Source organism: Echinops telfairi, unplaced genomic scaffold (assembly GCF_000313985.2).
Source record: "Echinops telfairi isolate 266 unplaced genomic scaffold, ASM31398v2 ScPeMD7_7458;HRSCAF=8496, whole genome shotgun sequence".
NCBI lineage: Eukaryota > Metazoa > Chordata > Mammalia > Afrosoricida > Tenrecidae > Echinops > Echinops telfairi.
Window position 1 is genome coordinate 34,100,991 of NW_022111358.1, and position 6,741 is coordinate 34,107,731.

General features: G+C 37.7%; 1 long non-coding RNA gene across 1 annotated transcript in view; it reads left to right on the forward strand.

Annotated features, from left to right (window-relative positions):
* The first annotated feature begins 4,419 nt into the window (after window positions 1–4,419).
* Window positions 4,420–6,741, forward strand: part of LOC123522726 — a 4,552-nt gene continuing 2,230 nt past the window's right edge. The window contains exons 1-2 of the long non-coding RNA XR_006680944.1: window positions 4,420–4,443; window positions 6,247–6,300. This is a non-coding gene — a long non-coding RNA (uncharacterized LOC123522726). The remainder of the gene's footprint in view (window positions 4,444–6,246; window positions 6,301–6,741) is intronic.

Genomic DNA, 6,741 nt, shown 5'->3' on the forward strand with positions numbered 1-6,741 from the left:
GGGGCTTAAGTGGAGAGCAAATGTTTTGAAAATGATGAGGGCAATGAATGTACAAATGTGCTTTACACAATTGGTGTATGTATGGATTGTGATAAGAGTCTATGAGCCCCTAATAAAATGATTTTTTTTAAAAGCAATTTAACCATGAAGTGTATGATATGTGAATACAATATCAAGAAAACCACTAAAAAAAATAATGCTGATATAATGTAAAAAATTGTAGCCAATGTCATTGAACAATACCAAGGTGGTACCCTACCCCCTCCCCAAAAAATGGAAAAGGGCTCCACTAGGCGGAGCTTTCATAGTACACATTTTTCCTTCTAGGAGAGCACTGAGCAACTCACTCTGAGTTAGTGCACCCAGTGGCATCACCTGGGAAGGTTCTCTCTGGTCACAGTAATTTTTTTTATAAAAGCAGTTTTGCTAAAACCTTGCTTTTTTGATGGCCAATTTAAGAGAACAGTTTGGCTGTGAAATTGTGTTTTCTGCTTGGGAAAAATGCCGCAGAAACTGTTGTGATGTTGAACACAGCTTTCAAGGACAGCACTATGGGAAACACTCAAGTGTACAAGTGGTTTTCTCATTTCAAAAAAGGTTAAATGTTGATTGATGAAAAACCTCACTCTGGGCATCCATCAACTTCCCAAACAGACAAAAATCTTGACTCATTGTGCATTTGAAGTTTGTTCCACCAAGTCAGACTGTTAATCAAGCTTTCTACTTAGGCCTGATTTGTGGCACACAGGGGACTGTTTTTGCCACCACGACAATGCATCTGCTCACACAGCCATCTCAGGGCACCAGTTTTTGGCAAAAAACAGCATGCCTCTCTTGCCCCACACACCTTACTCACCTGACCTGGCTCCATGTGACTTCTTTTTGTTTCCACAAATGAAGAGGGACACAAAGGACAATGATTTGGTTATGTAGAAAAGGTGAAGTATAAAACTAGGGAGGGGTTGTTAGCTATCCAAACAGATGAATTTGAAAAATGTTTCCAAGAATGGAATCACAGATTTGATAAATGTATTAAGTGTAATGGAAAGTACTTGGAAGGTGACAAGGTAGTTTTGTAAAAAAAATTAAATACATAGCTTTGAAAATAAAATTCCATTTTGGGGGGTGTACCCCTCAGATGTATAGAAATTGTTAATGGAAACCTAATTTGCTATGTAACATCTCACCTTTGGGGTACCAGCATCTCACTGAAGAGGTCCCAGGGGTGGTTCTGTAATTCAAGGGTAAATTAAAGAGACATCAGACAAGACATGCAAGGGCTTACCTCTCCCTTGGTGACCAGAACCAGAATGAGGGAGTATTGTATTCTCTCACAGACTTACAGAATCTCAGGCATGCTAGCCACAATAAGTGTGATAGGTAGGTTTATTGTGGTAACCTGGCCAATTAACACATGTGAGACTCATTGAAGGGCAGAGAGATAAATGGCTCGGCGAGATAAATGGTCTTTTGCTCTTTGTGTGTGGCTCTTAGCTGGTTCTCTGCTTCAACTTGCGAGCTACACTACCTTTGAGACACCCAACCCATGGACTGTGTCGCTGTTGTCTGAGGTTCCTTCAAGACCTGCTTTGCCACACTACAGGAGTATATATTGCTTGAGCTGGGGACAGTCAGACCCTGTCATCTAGCTGACTGTTGGTGACCTGCCTTGCTGTTTGCTCCCTGTGGCCAGATTGCTTGAATTGCTCTACAGAGGACTGAGCTGTCTGCTCCCTTGACTTGCACCCAGCGGCCCTAGTGACTTGAAGGACTGTCAATGTATTAGCTGTCTCACAGAAGTGAGTTGCACTGAGCCATTTGTACTGCTCTATAGACTAATTCGCTGTTTATTTCTTATGATATATTTATCCATATAAACATATATATAAAATCATACTTGTCCTGGTCTTGTTTCTCTAGAGAAGCCTGTCTAACACAGTAAGCATGTACATGACAGGAAAGGGTTGTATTAAAGGCATACACCTAACAGGTGGGGGATGAGCTAGGGGAAGTACTAGAGGCATACATGTGACAGAAAGGTACATACCATATATATTTCAATATAAGCCGATCCAAATATCCTCCAAGGCACCTAATTTTACCACAAAAACTGCATAATAAATGTGCTGAAATACTCGGCTTATATTCGAGAATATACGGTAGATAACAAGATAGGTGGGTTCTAGAGTTAAGATGGTGACCCAACCTTCATCCTATCTGAGCTGGCTTGACATTAAGTGGCCCTTAGCTCTTCTCCAGGGGAACAATCTATGATCCTTATCAGAAGGGAGTGGGCTGTACTTAGGTTAGGGTTAGATGGTCTGGCTGCTTTTGATGGCAGATAACCTTCAGGCAGATAACCTATAAGCAGTTAACCTTCAAGAATATAGTAATAACCATGTGCTTGCTTGAAAGTAGCACCTTAAAATTGGCATTATTGTAGGGGAACATCGTGGAATAACTTTTACTTAGGAGAATGTGACTTGGATGCATATCCAACCCACAAATGGGAAGGCCTCTGTTCATGGGCGCCTCCCGGACTCCTTCACATATGAGCACAGAGAACTTGTCTACTTATGTTGTCTGCCCCAATCCCACTTTCCCACACTTGCCGAAGCACAATAAAATATCTAAGTTTTTTTAAAGGATCAAAAAGTATGATTTGTAGTAATAATATTGGATTCAGAGAGGGGAGGGCAAAGAAAAGAAGATAAAGCAATGGGCTAGACCAGCAGTTCTCAACCTTTGAGGGTGGAACAACCCTTTCACAGGGGTCGCCAGATTCATAACAGTAGCAAAATTACACTTATGAAGTAGCAACGAAAATAGTTTTATGGTTGGAGGTCACCACAACATGATGAACTGTATTAAAGTGTCATGGAATTAGGAAGGTTGAGAACCACTGGGCTAGACTTGATTAATTTGGGTGAAATGGAAGATAGTATAATCTGCAACAAGGAGAAGACAAACCAAGGAGTGGGTGAAGGGTAAACTATTGGGGATGTTGATTAGTACTTTAAACTGTTGAATATAAAGTTAATGATATAAAATTTAAATCCCCTACCTAACAGGATTATAAAATGTTATAAATAATAATAATTTGGATTCAGGAAATAATGAAATAATATTAACTTCAAAAATAAATGTGAAATAGATATTTTTAGATGTAATAGAACACAAAATGTATTAGCTACAGACTTCCCTAAATGGATTACTAGGAGATATTCATATTAATCATATTTTAATAAAAAGAAAAATTAATGCAGGAGAAAATGGTGGGATGTAGGAAACATTGTGGAGGAAAACACTTATTGTTATATCTAAATAAATATTTGTTATTAGAAATTTAGGAACATAATAGGACTAAAATTCCAGATAAAGCCACTTTCTGGTTGACAGTAGGTAAGGAAATCAGAAGGTTCGCTGTTGATCTGTGACTGTTCTGTTTTTTGCAGTTGATGGGAATATTGAGCTGAAAAACATAATACCAATAATGAAAGATTTTTCAGGTAAGTTTCTATAGCATTAACATCCCAAACATTATAATAAAATTATATTATAATGTTATATTGTGTTATGTTGTGTTTGTTGTGTTGTGTTGCATTGCATTATGTTACGTTACGTTATGTTACATTATGTTATATCTAAATATTTTAGGTGCTATTTTTCCAATATCCTCTCATTGATAGTAATTTTCCTAGCTATTATAAAACATTTCTTCCTAACTGATGATGGTAGCAATTGTACAACACTGCTTGGTACAAAAGAACTATGGAATGGTGTGATGTCTGGATTAGCTCCTAATAAAATGGTTTGGAAAACAAAAAGCATTTCTTTCTGACAAAATCCATTAGACCTTGGAATAGCCATGCTTTAAAACTAAAACAAGACTTCATCTTAATAATAAATCCTATATGCTGTGAGTTTGAGGGGTGTTGTTTTGTTTTGTTTTGCTTGTTTATATCTTTTTGCTTATATGCAAATAGCTAGATTTCTGGTAAGTGCAATAACAAACAAGACAAAGTTTGAAAAGCTTAGGACACTATGGTCTTCATCCCCAGTTACACAAGTCAGTGTAATGTTCATTCTGAACATTATCCCCACCATTAAGAGAGCCTTCCTTGGTGTAATAGATGAGCAAGATTTACTTTGACTTCTCTACGAAAGCACTGTATTTCCCCATGTTTCACTTTGTTCTTTAACTCCAAACTATTGTAAGTACAAACAATATATCATCAAAGCTCTTATAGGTTAATAACATGTTCATATGAGTCTTTTGAAAAGATTGAGTTATTAATTTCTACATTTCTCACCTATAAATACTCTGCCTTTTTAAAGGAGAGAAAATTGATGTCAATAATCTGAAAAATGTTCTTGGAGACATGGGAATAGAAGTCAATAATAAGGAATCCTTACAACTGAAAAATTTACTGCCAGTTGACGGTGAGTTGCATATGTCTTATTGTGACTCCAGTGGGGTTCATCATATGGTTTTACTTTTGAAATTTGTATTTTAAAGCAGCACATTCCAAATCCTACCTGAATTCACCCTCCAGCCCAGTGGTTCTCCACTTCCTAATGCCACCACCCTTTCAGACAGTTCCTCATGTGGTGGTGACCCCCCAACCTAACACTATTTTCATTGCTACTTCATCACTGTCATTTTGCTACTGTTATGCATCCAGCGACCCCTGTGAAAAGGGTTCTTCGACCCCAAAAGGGGTCACTACCCACAGGTTGAGAACCACTGCTTATCTCTTATTTCCACACGAACTCTCTGTTACTCTGTAATCAGAAGTAGAATTCAACTCCCCAAAGAATCCACGTCTGCAAAATCACTGTTGAGGAATAGAGGTTACTGGCGAGTTTTGCAAGGGAAGAAAGAACGGGGATTTTCATCTTATATCTTTCAGCAAACTATCTTCAAGAGAAAAGCCTGTTCTCTCTTTTCCATTCATTGCTACTGAGGATCCCCTTACTGACCATACACTGCATATTGATAAACTCTGAAAATTCCTCCCTCTGCTGCCTTGATTTCTGAAAGGATCACAGCTTTCCCTCCCTTCCCTATTTTGAATATTGTTTCCTTCTTTTAATGAAATTTTATTGAGTTACATCTCAGACCATCCGCTCTGGATTCAACAGTTCAAACTGTTTGTCAGCATTCCCCACCCCTGTATTCCATCCCCGTCCTCCCGCAGAACTCCACTCTCTCTTCTCTCTCCTAGACCTCCCTGCTTCTGTCTGCCTTCGATATGTTCAGGCCCCTTGCTTCATCTTCTCATCCTGGCCTTCCCTTCCTTGTGAGCCTCCAAAGTCTGTTCCCTTTGGTATGGAAGGAAGTCTTTGTCTTTTATCCTTCTCAAAAGGATCAAAAGGGCATTCTTTGCCCTTTTGTGATCAGTCAACTTTACTCAGCATTGTGTTCTCCAGGTCCATCCATGATATGAGATGTTTCTTAGTTTCGTCATTGTTTTGTCACGATTCGTAGTGTTCCTTTGGGTGTATGTACAAAATTTTCTTCATTCATTTTTCTATTGATGGGCATTTGAGCTGTTTACTTTTTTAAACCCAATGACTCACCATCTCCCCAAAATGAGTTTACAAAACCATCTTCTCAACAATGGCTTATCTTTACCTACAAGAAACTCTCATACCAGCTGCTTAGAATTTTTAATTTTCCCATATTGTTAAACCAATTAGAAAATTAACAAAACTTTCGATCAGGAGCTTTGCCATTGAGGACCAAGAAAATTTTTACTGTTCCCATTAGGCCACAGATATTTCAGGCTTTAAGAGTAAAATAAACAAAAATGGAAAGAAGTAAAGTAATGTAAATGTTATAGAAATAAGGGATGAGAGGAGTTGAAAATAGAAAAGGAAAAGATGAGTATGTGAATTTCAACTTTGAAACATATAAACCAACAGTTGCCTGGGATGTCAAAAAATAAGTACATCTATTTAAAATATCCCAAATAATAAGCATGGTACTGTCCTCACTACACTCTATGATGACACACTATCCCCATTTTCAATGTAGGAAATTAAGATACAGAAAAGGATAAATAATTTGCTTAAGCCCTAAAGCTAGTAAGTACTTGATCAAGAATTTGAACCCAGAACTTTAGACATTGTACCAGACTACCTTTCTGTACCAAATGAGAACTTGTAGACTTTGGTTGTTTAACTTTACCATGGTTTAAAGATGAGTCATTCTCTGACCTGAACTGTGCTCTTTTTTCACAGGTAACAAAAAAGTTTTTAAGAATAGATTGCTAAAAGCTTTGAAGTCCTTCAAAGGTGCGTAATAAATGTGATAAGACTGAGATTCTTAATCTTTGCATCTGTATTCTTCCCTACTCTATGGTGATCTTACAGTCTTTTTTTTTTCCTTTAGGTGTATCTCCATTTTTTCAGAGGTCCTCCCATGTTTTATCTTGAAAATCTCTCCCATAGTCTCAGATATTTTTAAGATCTTAAAGAAAGCAAATATTAACTCTGCCCTAGTGAGGGATGTCATTCAGATAATTTTATCAGTAGACAAGAAACAGCTCTGGAAATTCAAACAACATAGTTGTAACTATTTATTAGTTTAAAATATTACATTAATTTTCTCCACTGTTACCATTTAATAAAAGATTGCTCAACTGTCCCACATAAACACTGAAGACGAATGTGTGCATAAGTAAGTGTGGTGAAGAAGGCTGATGGTGCCCGGCTATCGAGACCTATAGCCTCTGG